This window comes from Saccopteryx leptura, chromosome 3 (assembly GCF_036850995.1).
Source record: "Saccopteryx leptura isolate mSacLep1 chromosome 3, mSacLep1_pri_phased_curated, whole genome shotgun sequence".
Taxonomy (NCBI): domain Eukaryota; kingdom Metazoa; phylum Chordata; class Mammalia; order Chiroptera; family Emballonuridae; genus Saccopteryx; species Saccopteryx leptura.
In genome coordinates, this window is record NC_089505.1 from 79,758,695 (window position 1) to 79,772,333 (window position 13,639).

The following is a 13,639-nucleotide window of genomic DNA, read 5'->3' on the forward strand; positions in this document are numbered from 1 at the left end:
ACACAGACAAAACGCAGCACAGCGCGGCGCAGAAATTCCTAATGTGACCGGTCACTTCTAGAGTTAACTCCTAGAGTTAACAATTCCTTTCAGAAAACAGCATCCCATTCTGAAAGCCCTGGGTAGGTTACCAGTGGCATCCCACCTACTATCTCAGGTTTATATGCTCTGGAGCTCAAAAACAAAACCAAATGAGGATCCTCAAAGAGTACTTACTCAGCTGTCCCTCTAGTCTCCGACCAAAAACTCCACCAAGGGAAATCCCGGGCGAGCCCCCAGAGATGTAGCATCCACCGGGTACAAGAACAAACGTCGGAGACTTTCAGGAGTATAGATGTAACTTTATTGACCAGTTTTACCTGTGCAGGGGTAAATTCCTGAGGTGTCCAGAGACACTGTGCTCACAAGGAGCTGCAGATGGGAATCGCACCTAGCGCTCACAGCTAAATCTTTTTATAAGCTAAGCAAGCAAGCCTAATACAGAAGCAGATGTGGCGGTAACCTATTTGCTAAGGGGGCTGCACATAGCATAGCAACAGGGGCTGGGGTCTAGCTCATTGGCGAATTCCAAACCTAAACTTCTGATAAGGGTCTTTTAACCAATAGAATGCAAACGTTTGTCTCTTTTTTTTCTTTCTCTCTCTTCTCTCTCAGCCTCCCAGAGTCCCTATCTGTCTCTGCTTCTTGAATGACCTTGGACATGTTATTCCTAACAGAACAGGAGCAGGACCTGCCTGTAACCCTTAAGTTCCCTGTTCCATTAGTGTCCTGCTTATTTTCTGATCTTCTCTTGGTCCTTACAGTACCCAGATCCCACACTCCAAAGAGGAGGTTCTCAGGGACCCAGAAGGCATGGGAGCTTCCCCCATGGACACTCAGCTAGTGACTGCAGTAGCCTTGTTACCTAACAGGGACCCTCAGTAGCTGCTGGAACCTCCTGGGAATCACCTCATTCTCTAGTCAAAGGCAGTCACTATCACTACTTTTTGGGAATAAAGCAACAAAATTCTTAATAATCAATGTGTAAACAAAAGTAAAAGTGAATTTTTAAAAAGTTAATGATAGCATAATTATTATATACACAACTCATAAAATGAGAATATTATAAACTATGAATAAATAAAACTAAATGAAAAAGTCTTAAAAAAATCAATGACTTGGCCTTTATGTCAAGAATCTAGGGGAAAAAATACTTCATTGGATCCACACATAACTGGTCAAGAAAGACATGGCATGCAGACACAATGGAATGTAAATGAGCCAAAAAAAAAAAAAAATGAAATCCTGCAATTGGCAACAACTTGGATGGACCCAGAGGGGATTATGCTGAGTGAAATAATTCAGAGAAAGATTTCCTTTTCACTTAGATTTCATATTTTTAACATCATCAAATCAAGCAAAACAAGACCAAAACAGACTTACAGAGATGGAGAGCAAACTGATGGCAGCCAGAGGGAGAGGGTGGAGGGATGGTGAGAAGGGGTATGGATGACGGCAGTGTGTGTGACAAGTTTACAGGGAGACACGTGAGTACTGGACACCATGTGGAAAGCACATCGTTAAGGTACATAGATATCAGATCAGTGCTGTACAGCTGAAACTAATATAATATTGTATGCCAACTAGACTTTAATAATAATATTCAAATCAAAATAATTAGTACTTGAAATCAATATAATTTTATTAAGCAGTGTCATGCCAATAAATTCAATGAGACTCATGGATATAGAGAAAAGTGAAGTGGTTACAGGGCTGAAGGGTGGGGAGAGAGAGTTGGGTGAAAAGGGTGAGAAGAGGGACAAACATATGGTGACAGAAAAGGATTTGACTTTGGTGATGGGTATACAACATAGTCGAATGTCAAAATGAGGTGAAGATGTTTGCCCAACATCTATGTGATCTTGTTGATCAATATCACCCTGTTACATTTAATTTTCTAAGTGAAAAGAAAAGGATTAAATGACCAAAGAAATTTTTTTGAAGTCATAAGCAAACTTTTTCAACAATTTGATGTGAATTATTTAGAAAAAATGTATTTAAAATGGACACCTTCAGGTATAAAACATCCTAAATGAACATGATAAAAATAAAATCTCTATCACCCTATATATAAATTAAATACATTTTCTGTGTCATCAAAAACTGTCCCAAACTGACATCCTGTTCAGGGAGCTTTACTGGTGACTTCTTTTACATTGCTATAAAAAAATACACTCATACACTGAAATTACACACACTTTACATAGTGAAAGAAAAAGAAGGAATACATCCTAACTTTTTTTTTATCAGGCCAAGAAAATATTGATACTGTCAACCAAAGGCTGTCACAGCCAATTCAATGCCAACAAGACTTCCCAAGATACCAGTGTCCCCCGAGAAAGTCACCCTCATCTGCACACAGATTAGTGACCGGCCCTGTGGCCCACTCTCTGTACCCACCACCCAGGTCCACTCCCTACTGGCTTCTACTTATCTCTCAGTTACCCTGTTTCTCTGTCATGGTCAGTTCTCCCATTTGTTTGACTGTGACCCCATATTTTACACACAATACCCACCGTCTCTGTGTGTTTGAAGGAGTCATGACTGTGGAGTATGCCTTCATCAGCCCCTCCTGTGGAGTCTGATGCCATATTCATCACAGTGTCCACACCCGGATGTGTCATCATTGCCCAGGACACCTGCCAGACTGCACCCTGCATGTCTCAGGGACCATGGCCTCCTCACAAGGCTGAGCAGAGATGTCATTGTCACCTCTCTCCAGGGAGGGAAGGAGACCCAGAAAGGCACAATTCCTGCTCAGGGCTGTTGTAGACTGCAAGTGGCAAAAAGCCTCTGTAAATTCAAGGCTTAGCAAAAGGCTAAGTTCTCCCCCTTCCAACTCCATATTGGCTATGATGTTGAGTATTTGTCTCCACTTCATTTGCTTGCTTAAGTTGCTGGACAGCAATTTACATGCCCTTCCTCTTACTCTTTGTTCAGATGTTGGTTGATTTCGCTTATGCATGGTAGGGGGATTCCAGTTGTTGCCTTGGAACAGTTCCTGCTTTTGCCTCAAATGTGAAACTCTGTATCAAGGATTTCCTTGATTTGCATATGGCTATATAATAAAGCAAACTGGGGTTATGGGGCACTCGGATATTGCCATCAGCATTGAATAGGCTTTCTGACCTGATCCTTTTTTTTTTTTAATGAATCTGTTTTCTTAATTTTTCATTGTTCTCACTCAAGACCCAGAATTACGAGCTGCGCTGGTCCGCAGCACAGGGTTGACAGTCCACACACTTTACAGCTATTCTTTCCATTACATTCTGAATTTCCTCTGGCCCAGTGTTTGCAGACAGAATTCAGGGAGAGAAATGGGGTCCTGCTCAAGAGAGGAAGGGGAAGTGAGGAGGGAGAAATGACTCATGTTTTGAGAGAAGCCCTGGTGAGAAAGAGGGTACTATTTATAGAGCAAGAACATTACTAAAGGGAAGTATTAGGAAGAGAGAGAACAGGCCAGAGAGAAGGTTTTGCTTCCCTCTGTGAGTCTGTGAACAGTGTTATAAAATTCTCCAGGCGCGTCTGTCTTCCAAGGGTCTTATCCTTGATAGAATGGCCCTGTGGGCTCCTCCAGCCACCAGAGGAGAGTGGAACAATGTCAGTTCCTCACTCTCTTTTCCTTCACACACAGTCACTAAATTTAGATAGTTCTGCTCTCTGAACCTTCCTTGCCCATGTTTCTTGGCTCATTGTCACAGTCCATGCCCAGCTGAGGACAAAAAAAATACCACTGAGGACCAAGGGCAGCAGCACCACACTGCCCATCCTCAAAGTTATTCTCAGTCTCAGTGAGCTTTGGGAAAAGAGAGAGATGATGTACTCTCCTTTCTTAGAATCTGGTCTTATGGAGACCCCAGAACTCAGGAGGCTCAGTGAGGTTGGGACTTCTATGTGGAGGAGAGATGTGCTCAGCCCAGATCTGATCCCAACACTCAGGGGTCCAAACTAAGCCTGGAACTGATTTGTGGGAGGGGACAATTCTCAAAGGGACTCACTTCCAGGCCTGTGTTGGCGTCTAAGTGAGCAGGTTCAGGTTGTTGAGCCCATCCCCCCAAACCTACTGCTTTAGCTCAGTAATCCTTCTGGGCAGCTGGGGAAACAGAATATTTGGGTTAATGGTGACAAGTCTTGAAAGGCCTGGGGTGTCAGCTGGAGAAAGTGAGGGAAGATGTGGACCCCTGAAATTTGAGATCAGATGCATTTCTAGGGGTATTCCTGATATTCTCCATATGATTTGTTAGTGGCCTCATGGTCAACAAAGTGAGCTCTGTGACAGTCCGGTGTGAGTGGTCTCTGCAGGCTGATGTCTACAGTCTGTAGAAAGAAAACGGGTCCAGGGCCTGGATTATGAAGATCCCACTGGATTTCAGGAACAAGACCAGCTTTCTCATTGAATCCATGAGCTCAGACACAGCAAGACAATACCAGTGTGCATAGTACAGTGAGTGACCTCCTGATCCTGGTGGTGACAGTGAGAGGGAAAAACTGGTCTTCTCTACAGTGGGCTCCTTGTCCCAGGTGAAGAGGAATGGAGGGAGGCCTCAAGGGGTCTCACCTCTCACAAACCATACCCACAGTCCATGGAGTGATGCTTCTTCTTTGCCTTAGGATATTACAGAGCTCCCTCCCTCTCAGCCATCTTTACCTTCTGGTGGCCTCAAGAGGGACCGTGTCCATCTTGTGTGGCTCACAGAACACATCAGGCACTTTCTCTCTGTTGAAGAAGAGAGGATCTGACTCCCCCCAACACGTGAAATCCAGAAAACATGCTGGGAGGTGGTCGGCTGTCTTCCCTGTGAACCTTGTGGGCACCTCCCATGTGGGAACCTACAGATGCCATGGTTCTCCCATCTCTTATCCTTATGTGTGGTCACAGCCCAGTGACCTCTCCATCTCAAGTTCACAGGTGAAATAGCCTACATTTGGCTTTATTTTTTTCTTGTGTCCAAAATCACTTGCATAGGCCTGGTGTCCACTGGAGTTATGGAGGTCATGAGCGTTCACTGACACTGGCCTCCTAGGGATAGAAACAGATGGAAAGCTTAGGAATTGACCAGGGAGAAGTTTCACTGCAGCCAAGTGGGCACTGTCCAGTATGGGTGTCCTCCAAATGAAACTATCCCCTTCAGCCCAGGTATGTATGAGGAGTCCTCTCTCTAGACAATACTGGGCTCGCTCATGTTGCCTGAAGACAACCTGGCACTTCAGTGTCACACAGAGGCCGGCTCTGAAGATTTGCTCTGAACAAGGACCAGGGGCTCACAAACCCTCAGTGTCTTGATGAACAGCACAAACCCATCTTACACCTAGGCCATGTGAACAACACTCATCAGGGTCAGTACAGGTGCTACAGTGGACACAGACTCTCCACCAGTGCCCCCTGGACATCTTGATCATAGGTGAAGAGCCCTGTCCTGGTCCATGTACTGATTGTCATCTCACACTTTGGGGCTAAGGATCACGCTGGTGGTGATGGAGTCCAGGAGAGGGTCCTGGAGCAGAAACTGAGATGGGGCAGTGGTCTAAGAAGAGGGAGTGAATAGTGGGAAGTTTTTGGCATAGAAAGAAAAGATACCACCCAGAGGGACTGAGAAGAGATGACAGGGCGTCACAGACAAAGTTTCTGGAGAAGAACTTTGTCTTTCAGCTCAAGGTCAAAGGCATGTGGAAGGAGGTTCACTCTCTATGCATCATAACATTCCTTTCTCCAGAAATGTACATGAAACCCTCCTTCTCAGCCCAGCTAGAACCCTTAGTGCCCTGGGGAGGGAACGTGACCCTGCAGTGTGACTCTAAGATCTGGTTTGACAACTTCCACCTGCACAGGTTGGGGTCACGGGATCCTCCCCAGCACCTTCATCTGCAGGACATGTCTGCACCCTCTCAGGCCACCTTCACCATCAGTGCTGTGACCTCAGGTCACAAGGGGACCTACAGGTTGCTGCAGCTCAAACAGCAGCTCCAGTATCTGCTGTCTCTTTCCAGTGACACCTTAGATGTTGTAATCTCAGGTGAGAAGCCCCAGCCCATGTCCATTGAGGGAGCAGAATTTCAGCTCACAACCTGTCCCAGGAGAGCCGAGTGCTAAGATGGGAAAGAAGGAGAAAGAGTCAGGTCATCAACAGGGAGAAAACAATCACACAAAGAGATGGCGAACAGGAGGGGTCACACACTCACCCCATGTCTTACCCCATCCGTGTGTCCAGTCCATGCAGGGTGTGTGCAGGAGAAAGACTGCAGAGTGTGAAGGAAGGGCAGACGTTTGGGGAATAAAAATGGGACTAAAAATGACATAAGGAAGCAGTCCCAGTTTCACGTCTTCCTCCTCCCCCTATTTCATGCGGTAATTGGGGTCTGCATACCCCCACCCCCATTGGCAAATGGATAACAAAGTTTCTTATATCAGCCATGTCTCTCCAGACCCTGGGCAGTACTTCCCACCTCATTCCTCAACATTTCAAACAGGTACATAAGCGATGTCTTTCAAAGGACTTGGTTGAACAGGTATGGATGAAGGGAGATGGCCTCATGTTTCAAGCAGCACTGAGGTCACTGGTGTCCGTTGTGGTCAGTGTGAGAGGAAATGCAGGAAGGGAGGGTGCCCAGCTTAGTCTGGAGGAAAGGAGCAGACTTCACGTCTGCCTCTGTCCGTGGTGCTGATTCTAGGATCCTGAGAGTCATTCTGGCTCCTATGGAACCAGGCCATAGAAAGATGGAGTAAAGGGGGCCTTTCGACTCCACAAAAAGATTACTAGAAACAATAAACCAATACAGTAAGGTCGCAGGATACAAAATTAACATACAGAAGTCCATAGCATTTCTATATGCCAACAATGAAATATTAGAAAACGAACTCAAAAAAACAATCCCCTTCACGTTTGCAACAAAAAAAATAAAATACCTAGGAATAAACATAACAAAGAATGTAAAGGACCTATATAAAGAAAACTACAAGGCATTGCTAAGAGAAATAGAAAAAGACACAATGAGATGGAAAAATATTCCTTGTTCTTGGATAGGAAGAATAAATATAATTAAAATGGCCATATTACCCAAAGTAATATATAAATTTAACGCAATTCCCATCAAAATTCCTATGACTTTTTTAAAGAAATGGAACAAAAAATCATCAGATTTATATGGAACTATAAAAAACCCCGAATAGCCAAAGCAATCCTAAGGAAAAAGAATGAAGATGGGGGCATTACAATACCTGACTTTAAACTATATTATAGGGCCATAATAATCAAAACTGCATGGTATTGGCAGAAAAATAGACACTCAGACCAATGGAACAGAATAGAAAGCCCAGAAATAAAACCACATATATATGGTCAAATAATCTTTGATAAAGGGGCCAACAACACAAAATGGAGAAAAGAAAGCCTCTTCAACAAATGGTGTTGGGAAAACTGGAAAGCCACATGCAAAAGAATGAAACTCGACTACAGCCTGTCCCCGTGTACTAAAATTAATTCAAAATGGATCAAAGACCTAAATATAAGATCTGAAACAATAAAGTACATAGAAGAAGACATAGGTACTAAACTCATGGATCTGGGTTTTAAAGAACATTTTATGAACTTGACTCCAATGGCAAGAGAAGTGAAGGCAAAGATAAATGAATGGGACTACATCAGACTAAGAAGTTTTTGCTCAGCAAGAGAAACTGATATCAAAATAAACAGACAGCCAACTAAATGGGAACTGATATTTTCAAACGACAGCTCAGATAAGGGCCTAATATCCAAAATTTACAAAGAACTCATAAAACTCAACAACAAACAAACAAACAATCCAATAAAAAGGTGGGAAGAGGACATGAACAGACACTTCTCCCAGGAAGAAATACAAATGGCCAACAGATATATGAAAAGATGCTCAGCTTCATTAGTTATTAGAGAAATGCAAATCAAAACTACAATGAGATACCACCTCACCCCTGTTAGATTAGCTATTATCAACAAGTCGGGTAATAACAAATGTTTGAGAGGCTGTGGAGAAAAAGGAACCCTCATACACTGTTGGTGGGAATGTAAAGTAGTACAACCACTATGGAGGAAAGTATGGTGGTTCCTCAAAAAACTGCAAATAGAACTACCTTATGACCCAGCAATCCCTCTACTGGGTATATACCCCAAAACCTCAGAATCATTGATACGTAAGGACACATGTAGCCCCATGTTCATAGCAGCATTGTTCACAGTGGCCAAGACATGGAAACAACCAAAAAGCCCTTCAATAGAAGACTGGATAAAGAAGATGTGGCACATATACACTATGGAATACTACTCAGCCATAAGAAATGATGACATTAGATCATTTATAGCAAAATGGCGGGATCTTGATAACATTATACGGAGTGAAATAAGTAAATCAGAAAAAAACAAGAACTACATGATTCCATACATTGGTGGAACATAAAAACGAGACTAAGAGACATGGACAAGAGTGTGGTGGTTACCAGGGGTGGGGGGAGGGAGGACGCAGGAGGGAGGGAGGGAGAGATTTAGGGGGAGGGGGAGGGGCACAGAGAAAACTAGATAGAGGGTGACGGAGGACAATCTGACTCTGGGCGAGGGGTATGCAACATAATTTAATGACAAGATAACTTAGACATGTTTTTCTTTGAATATATGTACCCTGAATTATTAATGTCATCCCATTAACATTAATAAAAATTTATAAAAAAAAAAAAAAAAAAAAAAAAGGGGGCCTTTCACTCTTAGGTTAGGGTGATTGGATCCAGTGAAAGTCCGAGCTGAAGAGAAGTTGGCTCAGCCTCCTGTGAGAGAAAGCCCACTGACAAAATTCTATCTGTATCTCAAATTTACTTCTGCCACTTGTCAAGGCAGAATCTCATTCTGGATTTGAAAGATACACAAACAAAATAATATACAAATGGCATATTGTAGACTTGTACACTAAAACCTATATAATGTTATTAACCAATTTAATTCAAATACATTTAATTTTAAAAAACCCAAATGTTTGAAATGTTAAAAATGGGGCAAAATAATCTTTGGACTGGTTTTGAGCATTGTACCTCAAATAACTACAAACATGACAAGCAACAGAAGTTATGATGACTGCACTAATTGGCTATTTTTCTGAAACTTAAAAGTGTGTTTTAGAATGAACATTACTATTTAGCTTATTTGCACCAATAGTAGTGCCTTTCTTCTATGGATGTAATTGCTACACTTCCCTTTCTCATAAATGCCCTGTGCCTCTGTCTTCTGTTTGAACAAGTTTTAGGCTCTGTCTGAGTCCAAGGAACCTAAATAGCTATACTTACTGATCCCTAATAAATGCTTGTTGCCTTTCATTTGGAAGACGTTTTTATTTTTAGATTATCACTGTCATCTTACAGATTTGTAGATATGTCTTAAATGTTCTCAGTACCAGTCCATTGTCTTTTTAATTTTTTTGTTTATTTAAGTGAGAGGATGGGGAGGCAGAGACAGGCTCCTGCATGTGCCCGAATGGGGTTTCACCAAGCAAACCTAATAAGGTGCAATGCTTTGCCCACCTAAGCCCCTTGCTCCATTGCATATGGAGCAATTTTTTGGCACCTGAGATGGAGGCCATGGAGCCATCCTAAGTACCTGAGGACAACTTGCTCCAATAAAGCCAAAGCTGCAGAAAGGGAAGACAGAGACAGAGAGAGAGAGAGAGAGAGAGAGAGAGAGAGAGAGAGAGAGAAGTGAGAGGAGGAGGGGTAGAGAAGAAGATGGGCATTTTTTCAGTGTGCTCTGACTGGAAATCAAACCGAGGAGATTCACACACCAGGCAGATGCTCAACCACTAAACAAACTGGCCAGGACCCCATTGGCTTGCATAGACATTGTAAATATCCTTTCTCAATGTGTGGTTTTAAAAAAAACTTTTGCAGGTGTTCATCAGAAACAGGACTTCTTAATATTTTTTAAAATTTTATTTAGACAATTAAATTGAACAGGGTGACATTGGTCAAACAGAGTACACAGATTTAGAGAAAACATCTCCACATCATTTGGACTGTTGGTTATGCTGTATACCCAGCACCCAAAGTCAAATCATCCTACGTCACCCTATATTTTGTTTCTCTATATGCCCCTCCCCAACCCCTCCCTCTCCTCCCTTTTTAGTGTGCTTCCATGTACCATATTTCCAATCAATTTGTGAATGTATATCCATTTGAAGAGTCACTTGCTTATGAGATAGTCTCCTCTGTTTCATACAAGAGAACAAGAAATTAATTTACTTTTCACATTTTGATCTGCAGCCCTTGTGTCACCAATTACTATAAATGCTGTGAGGAGGACGCATGTCCACCTTGTTCCACAAACTCACCCAACTGGTCCAGCACAATGAGCTCAAAAATCCATGCTCTCCCCACTGCACTGAGAGCATGTGTTGATCTGTTGCCAGTGGCTCTACATGTGTGGTCTGGTCTGGACCCTTCTCTCAATGGACCAGGCATCCCTGCTTTTCAATTTCTCAAACCTCCAAAATCTCCATCTAACCCTGTAATACTTCATCTCATTTCCTCTATATCTCAGGCAAGAAGCATTCACATCACATTTGTGGGGTGGGTTTTTCTCACTGTGGTCAAAATAACAAAAGTAGGACCAAGAGAGGCAGTATTTTGTTTGAGTTTCCTTCAACCATTCCAGTGGTAGTGTCACAATTCCTATCTAGTGTGTGTGTGTGTGTGTGTTTGTGTGTGTGTGCGTGCGTGCGTGCATGTGTGTTATCAGATCCACCACCTTCCTAAGTTCTGAGATTGGCACTCTCATTTTTTTTTCTTTAATTCACCCTCCACGTATGAGTCTAACTTTCATTTCAAATATGTCTATATGTATTTTCCAAAATCCTTCCTTGGTTCTCATGGTCTTCAGGGTAAATCCAAACATTTTGTTCTGAACTCAAGATAGTTCATGATCATCCATATGGGACCCTCCAAACTCAGTTCTCACTACTGCTTCTTTCTTTTTTACTTCTGTTTTTTTGAAGCAGACTGGTACATTTACCTTGTAAACACACACACACAAACCGAGCTATTAATTATATTCATGCTTCCCCATATCTTCTTTTTACAGCCATTTAGAATTCACAAATCTCCTCCAAATTCCACAGATAAACACATGAAATAGACATAACACAGATTCCTTCTTCTTATTGCTCTTCTCAAATGTGTCTGTGACTGCTAAGGGGTATGTAAGGATTACATGGTAAAGCCATGTAAGCCATTTGTATGACATAGTGTGACACACAATATTGGGGTCCAATTACTGTTTATATTTAATTTTTATTCTCCAATATTGTATTTCTGGAATCTATTTTTTCATGTATCAGATGATCTTTTTTTTCTATGAAATGAAAAGCAGGGAGGCAGAGAGACAGACTTTGTCATGGGCCAACCAGGATCCACCCGGTTTGTCCACTAGGGGTTGATGCTATGCCCATCTGCACTGTTGCTCCATTGCAACCAGAGCTATTGTAGCACCTGAAGTGGAGGCCATGGCGCCATCCACAGCCCTCTGGATAACTTTGCATTAATGGAGCCTTGGCTGAGAGAGGGGAAGAGAAAGATACTTAGAAAATTAAATTTTTTAGAGTGACATTGATAAATAAGTGTACATAGGTCTAGCCTTGGCTAGACCTTATGCATTGGCTAATCCTTAAATGGATTAGAACACTGTCTCAAAGCAAAGAGGTTGCCAGTTCAATCCCTGGTCAGGGCACATACAGGAACACATTGATGTTCCTGTTTCTCTCTTTCAACTTTCCTCTCTTTCTCCCTAAAATCAATAAAATGAATATTAAAAAAAGAAAGAAAGAAAAGAGAGAGAGAAAGAATACATAAGTTTTAGGCAATCTTTATCCATTTAGCCATCCATGAACACCGAGGGTACTTCCATATGCTGGTTATTGTAAATAATACTATAATAAACATAGAAATGCATAAACCTTTTCAAATTAGTGTTTTCATTTTCTTGGCATAAATACTCCAATTAAATAAATTTAAAAACTCATTTCCCCAGCTACACATGCCAAAACTCAAGTGCTTAGAAGGTACAAGTCACTGCTGATTGCCATGTACCACAGAGCAAGTGCAGAACATTGTCATGCTGATGGAACAAGAGAGCTCTTCTACATGGATGATCCCCATAAAGATCTCATGGATCTCGGTCTCAGACAGACAACGATCATATCAAACATCAATTATGAGATGGCCATGTCTAGTGCAATGGAGTAACAAGGTGAATCTCCCCATGGAATGACTTATCAACTCTTAAAGTCATGAAAATTTCTGCCATTTGTAGTTTCACCCAAACTCTTAGACCACCACCTCCTACGAGTATATATATATTTTTTGGTATACACTGTCTTCCTTCAAGAAACCAAACATCCATTCTCAGCACACAATATGCCTGGGAATGTTGGCCTCTGTTGACCTATCATGACCTTTATATTTTTACTTTTTAATCAAATCACTATCTACACAAACAACCCATAAACTGCTACATACAATAAACTGTCACTCAGCTCTGACAATAAGGACCGGGTATTTCTCCACTGGGAAAATCCCTAGATTTATTCAATATTTCAGTGTAGACAAACATTCTATCACTGACATCTTCATCTCATGGTCTTAGTTACTTCCCTTCCAACGAGGTGAGTAACTTATCTCCACAGCCCAACATGCCGACTTAAAATTGCTGGCTCTGCACTGGTCCATCACACCTGGATCATGAACTTCATAAAACAGGAGTATGTATAGTCTTTGATCTTCTATGATTCACCACACCTCTGCCTGTGACTGCTTCTGGTCGGTCCTTTCTGGGGTATGTGGGAACCAGATGAGAACAATGGACATAATGGTCATGGTACACCCAGCATGTTCCAGCCACAAAGACACGCTGAGTATTTTTCTCTCTGAGGACCATTGCACTCAACTTTACCAATTCAAATACAGAAGTCTTTTAAAAGACCAAGCTCCTGCTTCTGTGTCCTGATTATTGAAAAAAAAAAAAAGACTAAGCTCCTGTCAAGTCAACGGCCAGTCCATTGTGTGGAAATTATTAACATACCTGGGATGAGTGTCTTATGCAAGGGTAGCCATTAATGGCATCTTTCTCTCCATGTTCTCTAACCAGAGATGGGAACCCAGCTAACACTCCCTTTATCAGTAAACTGGAGTGATCGACCTTCTTGGGGAATTATTGTACTCTGAGATTCCTGAATCGCTGCAGTGATTACCTTGGCTTCCCTCTTAGGCTGTTGCTAGGGCACAAAATTAATACCCTTGCAGATCCTAAACCTTGAGGGAAAAGATTAGTTAGCAGTGCAAACTCTCCTAATTTCCTGGAATGTAGGGAAGGGCTTGTGGTCCACTGTGCTGAAATACAAAACAAACATGTTCATTGAAGACAATCAATAGAAAGAGGAAGGCACAAATGTCAAACACAGTCTGGAAGCACATATTTAGGCAAAGAAGTGTTTTCGTATCACTTGAAGTCAGGCTTCATGGTCCAGTAAACTTCAGACTCACCTTTAGCTGTAGGGCTTACTTGAGGCAGAAAGAAACTTCTGAGTGGCTCTGATACTG

The 13,639-nt window shown here is 42.1% G+C and overlaps 1 protein-coding gene and 1 pseudogene across 1 annotated transcript in view; both read left to right on the forward strand.

Moving 5' to 3' along the window:
- Positions 1-13,639, forward strand: part of LOC136399391 (leukocyte immunoglobulin-like receptor subfamily A member 6) — a 367,572-nt gene that overhangs the window by 250,324 nt on the left and 103,609 nt on the right. The gene's annotated exons all lie outside the window — the stretch shown is intronic.
- LOC136397173 (leukocyte immunoglobulin-like receptor subfamily A member 6) lies at positions 4,291-5,435 on the forward strand (annotated as a pseudogene).